The sequence below is a fragment of the Triticum aestivum genome, chromosome 2B, assembly GCF_018294505.1.
Source record: "Triticum aestivum cultivar Chinese Spring chromosome 2B, IWGSC CS RefSeq v2.1, whole genome shotgun sequence".
Classification (NCBI taxonomy): domain Eukaryota; kingdom Viridiplantae; phylum Streptophyta; class Magnoliopsida; order Poales; family Poaceae; genus Triticum; species Triticum aestivum.
Genome location: NC_057798.1, coordinates 688,961,868 through 688,979,609, shown reverse-complemented (window position 1 = coordinate 688,979,609; position 17,742 = coordinate 688,961,868).

Here is a 17,742-nt window from a genome sequence, read left to right as displayed (position 1 = left end):
TCAAGTAAGTTGTCATCGGTGCAAGCAATAAAAATTGCTCTCTAAATATGTTTTATTTTTGGTGTGAAGAAAATAGCTTTATATGATCTTGTTATGGAAGCAATAAAAGCGACGGACTGCATAATAAAGGTCCATATGCAAGTGGCAATATAAAGTGACGTTCATTCACATTAAGATTTTATGCATCCAACCCTAAAAGCGCATGACAACCTCTGCTTCCCTCTGTGAAGGGCCTATCTTTTACTTGATGTTTTTTACTTTATGCAAGAGTCAAGGTGATCTCCACCTTTCCCTTTTTCATTTTATCCTTTGGCAAGCACCTCGTGTTGGGAAGATCCTGATATATATATCCAATTGGATGTAAGTTAGCATGAATTATTATTGTTGACGTCACCCAAAGGTGAATACATTGGGAGGCAACACTATAAGCCCCTATCTTTCTCATTGTCCGATTGAAACTCAATAACCATTAGTATTGCGTAAGTGTTATCAATTGTAGAACACTATATGATAGTTGAGTATGTGGAGTTTGTTATTCCTGAAAATAAGATGAAGTGCCATTGTTTGATGACTGATAATGAAGTTTGCTAGTTTTCAAGAAAGTTTATGGTCTATGCTTTGACATGTGAATTGCTTGTTACTTTATCGTGAGAAGTTTTATGAGATGAACTACTGTTATGACATATTATCATGCTAGAAAAGGTGATTGAAATTATCATTGATCAAACTTGTGCACCATCTAGCATTCACACTTCATAAATTCTTTCTTTATCATTTACCTACTCGAGGACGAGTAGGAATTAAGCTTGGGGATGCTGATACGTCTCCAACATATCTATAATTTATGAAGCATTCATGCTATTTTATTATCTGTTTTGAATGATTATCGGCTTTATTATACACTTTTATATTACTTTTGGGACTAACCTATTAACCGGAGGCCCAGCCCATATTGTTGTTTTATTACCTGTTTCAGTATTTCGAAGAAAAGGAATATCAAACGGAGTCCAAACGGAATGAAACCTTCGGCAGCGTTATTTTTGGGAAGAATATCATCCTGGAGACTTGGAGTTCACGTCAGAAGATTCTTGAGGAGGCCAGGAGATAGGGCGGCGCGCCCCCCTACTAGACGCGCCCCCTGTCTTGTGGGCCCCTCGAGCACCTCCCGACCGACTTCTTTCGCCTATATAAATCTACGTACCCTAAAAACATCGGAAATCAAGATAGATCAGGAGTTCCGCCGCCGCAAGCCTCTGTGGCCACCAAAAACCTCTCGGGAGTCCATTCCGGCACCCTGCCGGATGGGGAACCCATCACCGGTGGCCATCTTCATCATCCCGGCGCTATCCATGACGAGGAGGGAGTAGTTCACCCTCGGGGCTGAGGGTATGTACCAGTAGCTATGTGTTTGATCTCTCTCTCTGTCTCTCGCGTTCTCTCTATGGCACGATCTTGATGTATCGCGAGCTTTGTTATTATAGTTAGATCTTATGATGTTTCTCCCCCTCTACTCTCTTATGATGGATTGAGTTTCCCTCCTAAAGTTATCTTATTGGATTGAGTCTTTGATTTGAGAACACTTGATGTATGACCTGCCGTGTTTATCTGTGGTGACAATGGGATGTCACGTGCCACTTGATGTATGTTTTGGTGACCAACTTGCGGGTTCCGCCCATGAACCTATGCATAGGGTTTGGCACACGTTTTCTTGACTCTCCGGTAGAAACTTTGGGGCACTCTTTGAAGTACTTTGTGTTGGTTGGATGAATCTGAGATTGTGTGATGCATATTGTATAATCATGCCCACGGATACATGAGGTGACAACGGAGTATTTTGGTGATATTAGGGTTTTGGTTGATTTGTGTCTTAAGGTGTTATTCTAGTACGAACTCTTTTATAGATCGATCTGAAAGAATAACTTTGAGGTGGTTTCGTACCCTACCATAATCTCTTCGTTTGTTCTTTGCTATTAGTGGCTTTGGAGTGACTCTTTGTTGCATGTTGAGGGATTGTTATATGATCTATCTATGTTATTATTGTTGAGAGAAGTTGCACTAGTGAAAGTATGAACCCTAGGCCTTGTTTCCTACCATTGCAATACCGTTTACGCTCACTTTTACCATTAGTTACCTTGCTGTTTTTATATTTTCAGATTACAAAAACCTATATCTACTATCTATTTTGCACTTGTATCACTATCTCTTCGCCGAACTAGTGCACCTATACAATTTACCATTGTATTGGGTGTGTTGGGGACACAAGAGACTCTTTGTTATTTGGTTGCAGGGTTGTTTGAGAGAGACCATCTTCATCCTACGCCTCCCACGGATTGATAAACCTTAGGTCATCCACTTGAGGGAAATTTGCTACTGTCCTACAAACTTGTGCACTTGCAGGCCCAACAACGTCTACAAGAAGAAGGTCGTGTAGTAGACATCAGACACCAAATTATATTGGTTTCTTTGCAGGCCGGAATGGGGCGTTGGAGAAGCTGCCGGCCAGCAGATCTGGTAAGACAACAAGTACTACACTGGAACCTACTAGTATGGCAGTATTGATATAATGAAACATGTGATGCAATATAGTTGCCTTGCATACAAGTGATTATACTTCTGCTTAATTTCTAGTATAATTTTCTTCAGAGTGTAGATATATGTGTACTAATTAGACATTGAACGGGTACTTGTAGCGTGAAAAAAGGCCAACAGTGACACATCCAACTCTAGCACGGTTGCAGAAGTCAATGCCCAGGTAACATCATGTCATTCTTTCACTCTACAACAATTGCTTCAATTGACACCCAAGATGTGATCTGTAAAGTCAACACCTTCTACTAGTCCTTTTCTGCTCAATTACTACATACGGAGTACTAGTACTACTTACAGTATATTGCAAGACTTTGCTCCTGAACTTGAACCTCAAATCCCTTTGCTACTGGCTGGGGCGCCCTTCCCTGTTTTTTGCGGATGTATTACTATTTTTTGTTTGCCTGAAAAACCAAGGAGCTACTACCTAGTACAAGAATATCTGAATCTGTCATAGAAACTCCATACCGCACAACCATATTTCAGGCGGATGTTGTCGGTGTTCGGGGGACGGGGGTCCCCAGACTTGCCTGCCTGCGGCCTGCGGCGTGGCTCAAGTGGTGGCCCAGTGCGGCCCATATTCATCAACTCGAGCTCAAGACCCTCGCAAAGTGTCACGCCCAATATGCGACCCTATCCAAAAGGAACTCGAAGGTCCCACCAAGGATAGACCCGCATATTGGAACGCTTTTGCAAGGTGGATATCATTACATCAACATTACATAATAGATGGGGATACATACAAAAGGCATACAATGCCACATGAATACAACATCACAATACATCAGAGCACCATCCGACTACGGATGAAACACAAACAGAAACTCGAACGACATCCACCCTGCTAGCCCAGGCTGCCGACCTAGAACCTATCCCCTGATCGAAGAAGCAGAGGAAGAACTCAACGCAAGCAAGCATCGCTCTCGCGTCATGATCATCGCGAAACCTGTACCTGCAACTGTTGTCGTAGTAATTTGTGAGCCATGAGGACTCAGCAATCCCATTTCCATGGGTATCAAGACTAGCAAAGCTTAATGGGAAAGGAAGGGGTAAAGTGGTGAGGTTGCAGCAGCGACTAAGCATATATGGTGGCTAACATACGCAAATGAGAGCGAGAAGAGGAGCAAAGGAACGGGCGTCAACTAGCAATGATCAAGAGGTGATCCTGAACACCTACTTACGTCAATCATAACACAGAAACCGTGTTCACTTCCCGGACTCCGCCGAGAAGAGACCATCACGGCTACACACACGGTTCATGCGTTTTAATTCGGATCAGGTGTCAAGTTATCTACAATCGGACATTAACAAATTCCCATCTGCCTATAACCGCAGGCACGGCTTTCGAAAGATTATACCCTGCAGGGGTGTCCCAACTTAGCCCATGATAAGCTCTCACGATCAACGAAGGATAAACCTTCTCCCAGGAAGACCCGATCAGACTCGGAATCCCGGTTTACAAGACATTTCGACAATGGTAAAACAAGACCAGCAAAGCCGCCCGATGCAGCGACAATCCCGATAGGAGCTGCGCATATCTCGTTCTCAGGGCAACACCAGATGAGACTAGCTACGAGTAAAACCAACCCTCAAGTTGCCCCGAGGTGGCCCTGCAGGCAGCTCAGTTCGGACCAACACTTAGACAAGCACTGGCCCGGGGGGCCTAAAATAAAGATGACCCTCGAGAGAGCGACTCCCAAGGGAAAAGTAGGTGGTGGTGAGGCAAATGGTAAAACCAAGGTTGGGCTTGCTGGAGGAGTTTTATTCAAAGCGAACTGTCAAGGGGCTCCCATAAATCACCCGACCGCGTAAGGAACGCAAAATCCGGGAACATAACACCGGTATGACGGAAACTAGGGCGGCAAGAGTGGAACAAAACACCAGGAAAAAGGCCGAGTCTTCCACCCTTTACCAAGTATATAGATGCATTAATAAGATAAGAGATATTGTGATATCCCAACCAAAATCCTGTCCACCATGGAGAAATCTTCAACTTCACCTGCAACTAGCAACGCTATAAGTGGGGCTGAGCAAAGCGGTAACATAGCCAATCAACGGTTTGCTAGGAAGGGTGTCAAAGGTTAGAGGTTCATGGCAATTGGGAGGCTTGAAGAGTAAATGATAGGTAGCGCAGCATAGCGATAGAACGAAGCTACTAGCATAGCACTGATAGTAGTGAGATCCAGGGTAATGGTCATCTTGCCTGAAATCCCGCTAGGAAGAAGAACGAGTCCATGAAGAAGATGAAGCCACGAAGACGAACCAAGCGAAGACGAACGAATCCTCACGATCGCAACGAAACGGGAACTATAGAGAAGATGCACACAACATAGTAAACGCACCACACATGAACAAGGCATGATGCACAAACAAGCATGATGCATGACAAAGCTACATGAAGCTACTCATGGCAAGAGATGATGCAAACAAGAGCAACACATCAAGGCAAGTTTAAATGAGTCCGGGAACAACATATAACAATTCCGGTAAGTCCTCATATGCAAATTTCGAAATTGGTCCAGATCTGAATAAACCTTATGTTCAAGTTGTTAAACAGCAAGTTAAGATGCACCAAGATGATCTACACGAGATTCTAGTCAAGTTACATATAAAGTTCATTTAATTCGGAGCTACGGCCTAGAAGATATGAGCAAAACAAGTTAACCATGGCATTGATACAAAAAGCATAAAAACATCAAGCAAACACACCAAAACAAGGATGCAACATGATAATATGAAACTACATGCAATTCTAAGCAAGATTCATATAGAGCACACTCAAAACGGAGCAACGGTTCAACACACACACATGAAACAAGTTATAACAACAATCTGTCCAACACAGCAACTAGGCATATTGCAAGCATCAAAACAACATGCTACAGGACCTCAACAAGAAAACAAAAGGCATGGACATGATATACAGGTGAAGCATAACAAAACATGAACACTGAGCTATCTCCAGAAATCACTAGAACATGCTCAAACACACATGGAAAGATTGCAAATAATAACAGTTCAGACTTTGCAGAAAATAACATCAGGTTGCAATGTTTAGAGCTATCAAACAACATGTTACAGGAACTTATCATGGCAAACAAAAGCATGTAATGAATCTACTAATTGCATAGAACAAAAGTCCCTTACTGACCAAGAGCCAAAAAGGCACAGAAAATATGATGGCACCCATGTAAACATGGCAAGTTATATGACAGATTCATACATGGCAGGAACAACAATAAGTAGGCAAGTTGGTGAGCTTGAACCACTCACTAAAGAGCAATACATAGCATGGAAAGGCAACTAACAGTAAGAAGACATGTTTATGAAGCAAATCATGTCAAGAGCAAGTTCATAGGGTGCATGGATCACTAGGAAATCACATGGCAAAACTGAACTTCATGTTAACAGGCTGACAGCAACATCATTTAGCAACTTTGGAGCAAGATATGAACAATCTACAGCAAGCTATAAATGCAACCAGGGGCATGGATGGATAGCTCATAACCATATGTACAAAACATCCTTACTGAAGTATCTCAAAATATGCATGGAACTCTCTGTAGCATCAAGTTTACATGGCATAAAAATAACAGCAGAACAGGGACTGAAATCAGCAACAGCAAGTACCCTACTTAGCAAGCTCGATGCACGCAGCACACAAATCACAAAAATACATGGATAGCACCTCTGGAAAGATGGCATGGCATAGATCAAAACACATGTAGACATCAACCTCATAGGATGCACACATCAATCATGGCAAAAATGACAAATGAGCATGTTATAACAGTTTTAACAGATTAACAGCAACATGCACTCTTACAACGATGATTAGGGCATCAAGATGGGCTCAAATGAATATGATGCAATGGAACAAAGTGAAGTACTCATCGAGACGAACAATTTGACATATTACATGCACGAAACGGAGCTACGGATGCAGTGATATGATGCGATGAACATGGCATGATAATGCAAAAAATATTCGGGACATGGTCGAAAACAGAGGGGGAAAAGTCAACCTCCGTCAGATCTGGGTTGCATGGGTCCCGAGGCGGGCATGGGCTCACCGGAGTTGGAGGAGAGATGGCCGGAGACGGGTTGGCCCGGCGAGGGGGCACCGGATCCGGCCGGAGCACGGAGGGCGGCGCACGCAGGCGCGCAGGGCGCCGGCCATGGAGGGGGCCGCGAGCTCGGGAGCTCCTCTCGCAGGAGCTCGCGCGGAGGGGCGAAGGAGAGGCCGGGGCTGGCGGGGGCTCCAGCGAGGATGGAGGCGCGGGCCGGCGACGGAGCTGGCGGCGCCCGGCGAAGGGGAGGCGAGGGGCCGGCGGAGGAGGCTCGGGGCCGGCTGGAGGGACGCGGCGGCGGAGCACCCGGCGTGGCGGTGCGCCGGCGCGGCGCCAGTGGCGGCCGGGTGGGGCGTCGGGCACGGGCGGAGCTAGCGGGCCAGGCGGCGGCGGCGCGCGGGCTCGTGCGGGCCCGCTTCGGGCCCCGTGGGCCGCGGTGGAGGGACACGTGGCAGGCGCTGGCTGGACGGGGGCGGCGGCGCGGCTGAGGTGGCGGCCTCCGATTCGTCGGAGCGATGTGGCGGCGGGGGTGGACGCGTCCGACGCGGAGGCGGACACGTCCGGCTGCGGGAGGAGGAAAAAGACTAGGGTTGGACTGCACGCAAAATTCGGAGGGAGACACATATTTATAGGTACAGGGAGTTAGGAGAGTCCAAATGAGGTGCGGTTTTTGCCCACACGATCGTGATCGAACGACCGAGAGAATGGAGGAGGTTTGGATGGATTTTGGGCTACTTTGGAAGGGTGTTGGGCTGCAAAGAGAAAGGGGGGTTTCGGGCTACGCGGTTAACCGTTGGAGTATCAAAGGACCCCCAAATGGCACAAAACATGACAGGCGGTCTACCGGTGCTATACCAAGGCCGATTGGCAAACCTCGGTCCATTCCGAGAAAGTTTAACACCAGCTCACAATGAGAGACAAAAGGGGGACGCCGGAGGACGTAGGAGTGCCGGATTGCAAAACGGACAACGGGGAAAATGCTCGGATGCAAGAGACGAACACGTATGCAAAATGAGATGCACATGATGACATGATACAATGCAACACGCAAGCAAATGACAAGGCAACGAAGGCGAATAACTAGCGGACACCTGGCGCATCGGATCTGGGGCGTTACACAAAGGGCCAAGCCTCGCGGGGCGGACGACGCAAGGCTTCCTCAAGAACGGCCTCACCAGGCAGGCTCGCGGGGAGGCGGAGAGATCAAGGCAAGGGTACCTCGCGAGGTGCTAGTGACGCAAGACAAGACGATTGAGACCAGCCAGCGCTAGGCGGGCGCCGGCCTGCGCAGTGTCCTTGTTTCCTCTTTGGTGCAAAGGGGGCAAGCACAGGCGCGGAGTACCGATGCATCAAGCAAAAAATACCATTTCGGTGCAACAAGACCAAGACCAGCAGAGCGGCAGGATGGAGGTCACCGTGGAGCCCAAGATGGCGTCGTTGCCAGTGCCTTTGGCAGCCGAAGACCAACTTTAGTCAGGATAACTTGTACTAGATGTTCTCCTTCAAAATGGTCGTTGTTGGCGTCCTTCCTGCTCAATATTTGAGAGGAGGACCAGGGCCTCTATAAATATGGATAGCCACCATCGTAGAAGGGAGATAGATCTCTCTGCGAGAAGTAGTTCATCACACCACCGCTAGAACACCTCTCGCGAGGTTGTTCTTCCCTTGTACTGTTCATCAACAGCCCTAGAGGCAATCCACCACACCACACACTAGAGTAGGGTACTACACCACAACGGTGGCCCGAACCAGTATAAATCTTGTGTCCCTTGTGTTGTTCATCGTGTAGCTTAGATCCTCAGCGAGGTGTTCGGATGTGGATCGGTAGGGGAAAGATCTTCGCGCGCACCCCAGAGTTTGAACCTTAAGGGTTTTGCCGGAACCCGATATCCGACATTTGGCGCACCAGGTAGGGGTGTGCGGGAATCTCTCTTCCAATGTTCCACGTTCGATCGTTCGTCGCATCCATGGCTGACGCTCGCCGAGATCGCGCTGAGCGTCGGGCTGCTCTCGCAACCCACGTCGCCCAGATGGCTCCCATCAGTGGACCTCCCCGTCGTTCCCTTCGCCTGCAGCCCACACCACCACTGGCCCGACAGGGAACGAGCAGCAGGTGTCGTCACTACATCCCTCGGTGCGGCGGGAAGGCGGCACCACCAATCCGTCGCTGACTCCAGCTGGCTCATCGTCGCACGCCCGTCGCGCTCCCACGGACGTGCATGCCGCGTTGCTCCTGGCACGTGAGCTCCTGCACTACCGTCCCGTTGACGACCTCTACGAGGAGTGGCTCGCTCGCATCACCGAGCTCGTCAGCGCCGCAGGGGGCTTCCCTGCGTTGTCCCACTCGCTGCCTCGCCCTCCGTCCTGCGTGGGTGATGTAGCTCAAGAGGTGCCTCCGCCCCCTCCTCCCCAAGAAGGCGCCCTGGCTCCAAGGCGTGCGGCTCCTGGACGAGACCCACCGCGTACAGTGCCCGCGCGACAAGAAAGGATCTGCCAAGAAATCCCTCGCCCCCAAGAAGGTGCTCGCGTGCTCCCTGCACCGGCACGCCATGACCGCATCCCTAGGCCAGCACGTCAAGACCCCGTGTTGCCCCTAGCGGCGGCATGCGGGAATCCCCAGGAACAAGCCCCTCGTCAGCAAAGAGCCCCGGTGGCCACCACAGGCTGTCGCGCCTTCACCACCGAGCTATGCAGTGTCGCCTGGCCCGACAAGTTCAAGCCGGATCTGCCTCCTCGCTATGACGGCATTGCCGACCCAGCAGAGTTCCTGCAGCTCTATAGGCATCAAAGCGGCCAATGGAGATGAAAAGGTCATGGCGAATTGGTTTCCCATGGCGCTCAAGGATGGTGCCCGCACCTGGCTCCTGAACCTGCCTCCCGACACGATCTCCTCCTAGGACAAGATGTGTACCCGCTTCATCGCCAACTTCCAGGGCACTCGCGACTGTCCTTCGGTCGTGGGTGACCTGCACGGCATCAAGCAGCAGCCTAGAGAAACCCTGCAGAAGTACATCCAGTGCTTCAACAGGGCTCGCCTCAAGATTCCCAAGGTGACCGAGGAGGCCATCATCTTAGCATTCTCCGACGGCGTCCGTGACGTCAAGATGAATGAGGAGCTAGCCATCCACGAGGACCTATGCACATCTCAGGAGCTGTTCAACCTGGCGACCAAGTGCACAAGGGCTAAGGAGGGACGCCTCTTCCTTCTCGAGCTTCCAGCGGCTGATCCTGAAGAGAAGAAAGCCAAGGCCAAGGACGTGAAGCGCAAAGGAGCAGTTGTGCTCGCAGCAGAGCCGGACACGGAGCATGGCAGGGACCAGCCGGAGTCGTCCAAGGGCAGCCGGTACCGCGTGTACCATGACCTCCACACCCACAACACCAACGAATGCCAAGAGCTCAGGGCCATGCGAGAAGGACGTGTCGGTTGACGCCCCGAGCGCAACGATCGGGGCTACGGCCGAGGCGGAGGAAGAGGTGGAGGAAGATGGGACGACCGAGGCCCTCGCCAAGGGTGGCGTGACCGACCTCGCGAGGACCACTGGCAGGACCAGCCTCGCGAGGGGGCTTGGAGGGATCAGCCTCGCGAGGATCGCCCGCAGGGCAACGCAGGCCTTCCTCCTCTGGCACCACCGCCAAGAAGGAATGATGACTATCATCAGGACGAGGGGGCTGGGGGCCTCCAGGAGCCGCGCGCTATCGCTTGCATCTTGGGTGGTGCCCAGGCCCCAGCCTCCCAGCACATCTTCAAGCAGTTTGCTCGCGAGGTGAACGTATTCCTCCCCAAGCTCGAGGCCACGCACCCTCTCAGGTGGTCCACGTGCGCCATCACATTCTGCTCAGCAGATCAGCTCAAGTGTGCGGCAACAGCCGGTGTCCTCCCCATGCTTTGTTCCCCAGTCATCAGCAATGTGCAAGTTACCAAGACCCTCATCGATGGCGGCGCAGGACTCAACATTTTGTCCGTCGAGACGTTCAACAATCTCCAAGTGCCATATGATCAGCTTCAGCCAATCAAGCCTTTCTCAGGAGTCACTGACGGCTCCACCACTCCCATATGGCAGGTTCGCCTCCCTGTCACCTTTGGACAACGCAAGAACTATCGAATCGAGCTCATCGACTTTGATGTTGCCCACATTTGCTTGCCATACAATGCCATCCTCGGGTACCCAGCCCTGGCCAAGTTCATGGCAGTGACTCACCAGGGATACAATGTCCTCAAGATGCTGGGAAGCGGCAGAGTCATCACAGTCCCCTGTGAAGAGAAGGATGCGGTGTGCTCTCTCGAACGCGCTTCCAAGTTGCATCAGTCGAGGACCCAGACAGCAAGAGTGGGAACAGTCCCGAGGCAGCTCCCAAGAAGAAGAAGACATCACCCATCTCAAGGCCTCAGGAGGCAGGCACATCCGGAGGCACCGCGCCAGGATCTGCGCCCATCCAAGGGGCGCATCCCTCCATCGCATAGGAAGCCGCGCCCGACGCCCTCCTCTGGCAAGGCTCGGGGGCTCTCTCCTGGAGGGCCACTGACTTTGCCTAGATCACGAGGGAGGCGCTCGGGCACCACTTCGAGGCGTGCTTCACGGCACGTTTCCCTCAGGAAGGCATGAGGCAAGGAGGGCCCAACCCTCAGGAGTTCATCACCAAGGTCACTAGGGAGTTGCAGGAGTCGAGAGTCATGCGCGGCAACCGCCGCCTACCCGGCGTAGCTCCCCATCTTGGCGAGGATGGCGGGCTGCGCGTCTGCATTGACTACCCAGGGCTCAATCGAGCCGCGTCTCAGGAGCGTTTCTGGCCTTCGCACGTGGGATGTTGCAAGGGTCCACCTCACAGCTTCGTTTGCATGCCCTTTAGCCTGCCAAACGCGGTTGCTGCTCATCAGCACCTAATGAGGAGCATTCTGGAGGCTCAGGTGGCCAGGCACCGCGCGTTCCTGGAGGAGATGGACATGGACCTTGAGGAGCCGCCAGGACCCCCAGAGCCTCCCAAGGCTCAGGGCTCCGAAGGCTCGTGAGGATCGGCTTCTTCACCGCGCGTCGTCAACTACTCCAACACCCGCTCTGCAAAGATATCAGGTGACATCTGTCAAGTTTCATTTTAGCTGGGAGCGCCCTCAGGGTTGCATCATTCCCAGGTCCCGTGGGTCTGTCCCTGCGGCATGTATCCATTTTCCTTATGTCTTTAGTTTACCTTGCTGGGGGCGTCCCTCGGGCTGCATCATCCCCAAGCCGCCCGGGCCTGGCCCAATGGCATGTGTCTTTCCTGCATCTATCCAGGCTGATTTGCTCCTCATACTCAACTTGCCATGATTATCATCTCTCGCCCATCGCGGCCCCTTTCTTCTCCCTCATGCAAAAATGCTTGCACGTTAAAACGGGGGCGCCTGAGCATCGCGACTCAAGAGCTCTTACTGGCTCTCCAGCCCTCACCCCCTGGCCTTGACCACGGCATCGCGACCTGGCATACCAGCGGTGGCTGAGCTCGCTCGAGGGACGGGACCTGAGGACGTAGAGCGTTTGCATCTAACCACCTTGCAGGAATACCCAGACGCCCAAGGCTCAAGATCAGGCGCAACCGGCCTTGAGGTAGGGCCTCGTGAGTCCCGCGCTGGCTCATGAGTGCCCAGATACACTTCGTCTAGCCCTACCATGCCGGCCACGTGTCAGGGTGGGGCTGTACACGCCCCGGGGGCTCCTCCCGGAGGGGGGGGGGGCCTCCCACGTACTAGTGAAAGCACCATGCTCCGTGGTGGCTGACGACACTGCCGAGGAGCGGCTATGCCCGTACACATACGGAAGCGCTATGCTCTGCGCTGGTGATAAACAACTGAGGGCAGACCACGGCTGTATCAACCTCAGGGAGCCCAGAGTTCAATGTCGCAAGGGGGCTGGACATGCATGGGGGCTACGCCCAGGTCACACCCGAGCGCACGCCACCCAGCCAGGTCCCTCGGACCTGGTCGTCGCACGGCCCTCCCCGAGCGGAGCCAAGGTATGAAGAAAGTTTGAGCGTCAAGGGGGACTCCTGAGAATCGCGACTCAGGAGCCTAACTGGTCACGTCGCCCCTCGCTCCTTAGTTCGGAAAGGCTAACGGCGGTTGAGGTATGCACGGGGTCGGGCCCTGCCGACGTAGAACGACAAATCCACTCATACACCCCTCCCTATTTGCCGTTTGCGCGTCAAGGGAGACTCCTGAGCATCGTGACTCGTGAGCCTAACTTGCCACATAGCCCCTCACTCCTTAGTCCCGTCCCGGTGATCCGGTCGGGGCTAACGGCGGCTGAGGTATGCGCGGGGCTGGGCCCTGCCGACGTAGAACACAAAGCAAATAGGAAGGAAACCGCAAAATCTCGGAAATTCAGAAGAAAATATTACAGACCATAAATTGTTCTCACGATACCAAACACAAGTTTAAACGCCTCCACGAGGCATGGTGCATGTTGCAGGAGTTGGAGCAGGAAAGAAGCCGCGAGAAGGTCATCCTTGGGCCCCGCCGCCGCTCGTGGTGGAGTTGCGCTTGTCAGCTCCACCTCCCGAGGCCGCGGTACCAGCAGCACCTCGCTTGGGCGCAGTGTTGAAGGCGCGGAACTTCGCCAGCATGGCCTCCGCTCGGCCCTTCACGGCCTCAGCAGCGGCGGCGGAGCGCTCAGCGTCCACATGTTCCAGCAGATCGTCAAGGTTGGTGTCGGGGTAGCGGAGGTAGATGTGGCTGAGGATCCGCGTCAGCGCTGCAGAGGAAAGGATGCGAGCTTCAACCTCGGCCATGGGCCAATGCCGGTCATGACCTCCTCAAGCGCCTTGACCAGGAAGGGAAGCAGCTTGGCGGGGCCTTCCATGGCTCCGGCCAGCGGCTTCTCCACACCCTCTTCATAAAGCGTCTTCAACGCCTTGCGAGACCTCACCTCATAGTCCATGAAGGCCGCATGGTCCTTGGCCAAGACTTTCGCCTTGGCGTCCAGCTCAACCCTCTCTGCCTTCAGTGTCTGCTCCAGCCTCTTCAGCCGGCTGCGATCAGCTGAGAGTTCGGCGTCGTGGTCCCTGATCGCAGCCTCCCGAGCCTTCATCTCCTCCTCCTTCGCCTGACGGTCACGAACCTCCTTGGCGAGCTCATCATGCAGTCCTTGCAGCTTGCCCTCCAGCACCATGAAGTGGCCCTTGACAGTTGAAGCATCCTTCAATGCCGCGTCACGAGTGGCTATGACCTAGGAGGTGACTTGCTTCTCCTCCTCGAAAGCCGTCACAGCCTGGCTCGGCACCGCTCGGACGGAGGCGTCTGATACATCTCCGTGGTATCTATAATTTTGGATTTTTCCATGCCAATATTATTCAACTTTCATATACTTTTGGCAACTTTTTATACTATTTTTTGGGACTAACATATTGATCCAGTGCCCAGTGCCAGTTCCTGTCTGTTTCATGTTTTTTGTTTCGCAGAAACCCAATATGAAATGGATTCCAAACGGGATAAAAACGGACGGAGAATTATTTTGGAATATTTGGGATTTTCCGAAGGAAGAATCAACGCAAAACGGTGTCCGGGGTGGCCACGAGACAGGGGGGTGCACCCTCACCCTGGGCGTGCCCTGGACTCTCGTGGGCCACCCGTAAGGCGGTTGACGCTCTTATTTTGCTGCAAGAAAGCTAATTTTACGAGAAAAATCTGGTCAAAAGATTCACCCCAATCGGAGTTACGGATCTCCGGATATTAAAGAAACGGTGAAGCGGTAGAATCTGAGAACGCAGAAACAGAGAGATAGATCCAATCTCGGAGGGCCTCTCGCCCCTCCCATGCCATGGGAGCCAAGGACCAAAGGGGAAACCCTTCTCCCATCTAGGGAGAAGGTCAAGGAAGAAGAATAAGAAGGGGGGCTCTCTCCCCCTTGCTTCTGGTGGCGCCGGAACGCCGCCAGGGACCATCATCATCACCGCGATCTTCACCAACACCTCCGCCATCTTCACCAACATCTCCATCACCTTCCCCCATCTATATTCAGCGGTCCACTCTCCCGCATCCCACTGTACCCTCTACTTGAACATGGTGCTTTATGCTTCATATTATTTTCCAATGATGTGTTGCCATCCTATGATGTCTGAGTAGATTTTCGTTGTCCTATCAGTGATTGATTAATTGCTATGATTGGTTTGAGTTGCATGTTTTATTATTGGTGCTGTCCTATGGTGCCCTCCGTGTCGCGCAAGCGTGAGGGATTCCCGCTATAGGGTGTTGCAATGCGTTCATGATTCTCTTATAGTGGGTTGCGTGAGTGACTGCACAAACCCGAGTAAGTAGGTTGTTTGCGTATGGGATAAAAGGGGACTTGATGCTTTAATGCTATGGTTGGGTTTTACCTTAATGAATCTTTAGTAGTTGCGGATGCTTGCTAGAGTTCCAATCATAAGTGCATAGAATTCCAAGTAAGGAATGATATGTTAGCTTATACCTCTCGCTCAAATAGAATTGCAATAGTGATTACCGGTCTAGTAACATAGTCAATTGCTTAGGGGCAATTCCACAACTCCTACCACCACTTTTCCACACTCGCTATATTTACTTTATTGTTTATTTATCTAAACAGCCCCTAGTTTTTATTTACGTGTTCTTTATTATCTTGCAAACCTATCCTATCACACCTACAAAGTACTTGTAGTTTCATACTTGTTCTAGGTAAAGCGAACACTAAGCATGTGTAGAGTCGTATCAGTGGCCGATAGGACTTGAGAGAGTATTTGTTCTACCTTTAGCTCCTCGTTGGGTTCGACACTCTTAGTTATCAAAAGAGGCTACAACTATCCCGTATACTTGCGGGTTATCAAGACCTTTTTCTGGCGCCGTTGACGGGGAGTCATAGCGTGGGGTGAATATTCTCGTGTGTGCTTGTTTGCTTTATCACTAAGTAATTTTTATTTGCTATTCTTAGTTGTTCTCTATCTTTAGTTATGGATATGGAACACGAAATACCAAAAAAATTAGGTGTACTTGCTACTCATGGAGATGGGGAACCTCCTAAAACCCTCGATGCTCGTTATGTTCAAAATATTATGTACTACTTTGATAATCCTGAGAAAACCCAACTCAATTATGTTATGGGAGTAACGTTGGATCAACGTGAATACTTTAGGGATTATCGCTTGACACAAAAAGGGAATCTATTATGGGATCAAATTCAACTATTGAAGTGGTATGCTACGCAACTATGCTTGATGCATGATTATACTTGCTGCTCTAGGATGAAGTCTCCACACCTTCCCTTTTCATGCAAATTCAATGATAATGAAACCTTAGCTTCTTATGCTAATGGTATCTTTGATTACTATGATGTGGAACAAATAGAAGAATTTGTTGCTTTTATGGGTGCTTATGAGGTTGAATCTATGTTTAAAGCATTTGATGATTTTGATGATTCAGTTTATAGACAAGAAAATATTGCTATACTTAGATATTGCTATGATAATTATGAATACAATTACTATATTAATGCATTTATTGAGGAAGTCTCCGCTGTCCAAGAAGAGACTAATATTTTGCAGGAAGCTATGGAAGAAGAAATTGATGAAACTGTAAGCTCATTGGATGAAAAATATGATGAGGAGTATTTCAAAAAAAATATGATGAGGAGAGCGAAGAACAAAAGGAGGAAGAGTGGATTAGCTACCCATGCCCACCTTCTAATGAGAGTAACTCTTCAACTCATACATTGTTTAATTCCCCTTCGTGCTTACCGAAGGATGATTGTTATGATCCCGTTGATTCTCTTGAAATATCCCTTTTTGATGATGCTTGCTATGCTTGTGGCCAAGATGCCAATATGAATTATGCTTATGGAGATGAACTTGCTATAGTTCCTTATGTTAAACATGAAATTGTTGCTATTGCACCCACGCATGATAGTCCTATTATCTTTTTGAATTCTCCAAACTACACTATATCGGAGAAGTTTGTGCTTATTAAGGATTATTGATGGGTTGCCTTTTATCGTTGCACATGATGATTTTTATAGATATAATATGCATGTGCTTGCTGCTCCTACTTGCAATTATTATGAGGGAGGAACTACATCTCCACCTCTCTATGTTTCCCACACGATGAAATTGCAAGAAACTGCTTATACTATGCATTGGCCTTTACTTGGTGTGCATGAATTGTTCTTTTATGACATGCCGATGCATAGGAAGAGAGTTAGACTTCATTATTGCTTGATATATGTTACTTTGTGCTCATTACTAAATTACAAATCATTGTTAATTAAAATTGGCTTTGATATACCTTGGGATCCGGGTGGATTCATTACTTGAGCACTAAATGCCTAACTTAATGGCTTTAAAGAAAGTGCTGCCAGGGAGACAACCCGGAAGTTTTAGAGAGTCATTTATTTCTGTTGAGTGCTTTATATAGTTTAAAAACAAAAAAAATAGGGGAACCTAAAAACTTTTCAAAAAGGAAAGTGAAAATGAGAAAGACAAGCATTGTTGAAGTGGGAGCTAGCTTTGAACTTTGTTCTTGCTCACGGAAACTTTGTGAATCTTAATTACAGAAACTTTTCATCAAAAATAATTATCCCCTTGTACAATTCCATTGTATTATAAAAATAATGTGCCAAGGTTTTCCTTTAGGATGTTTACACTGCTTGTTGGTTTGTACGGTGCAGGACAGAACTTTTGTCTGTAGTGCGCGATTTTACATTTTTAACTGGAAAGTCAAAGAGTTCTGATTCTTCTTGCAATGTGTTTCTGTACAACTTGTTTATTTTTCCTAATTTTGGCAGAATTTTTGGGGTACCAGAAGTGTGGTGGTTGTTCAGATTGCTACAGACTGTTCTGTTTTTGACAGATTCTGTTTTTGATGCATAGTTTGCTTGTTTTGATGAATCTATCAATTTATATTAGTGGATTAAGCCATAGAAAATTTATATTACAGTAGACACAATGCAAAAACAAAATATGAATTGGTTTGCAACAGCACTTAGAGTGGTGATTTGCTTTATTATACTAAGGGATCTTACCGAGTTTCCTGTTGATGTTTTGTGTGGATGAAGTGTCTAAACGAGGAGGTCTTGATGTGAGGAAAAGGAAGAGAGGCAAGAGCTCAAGATTG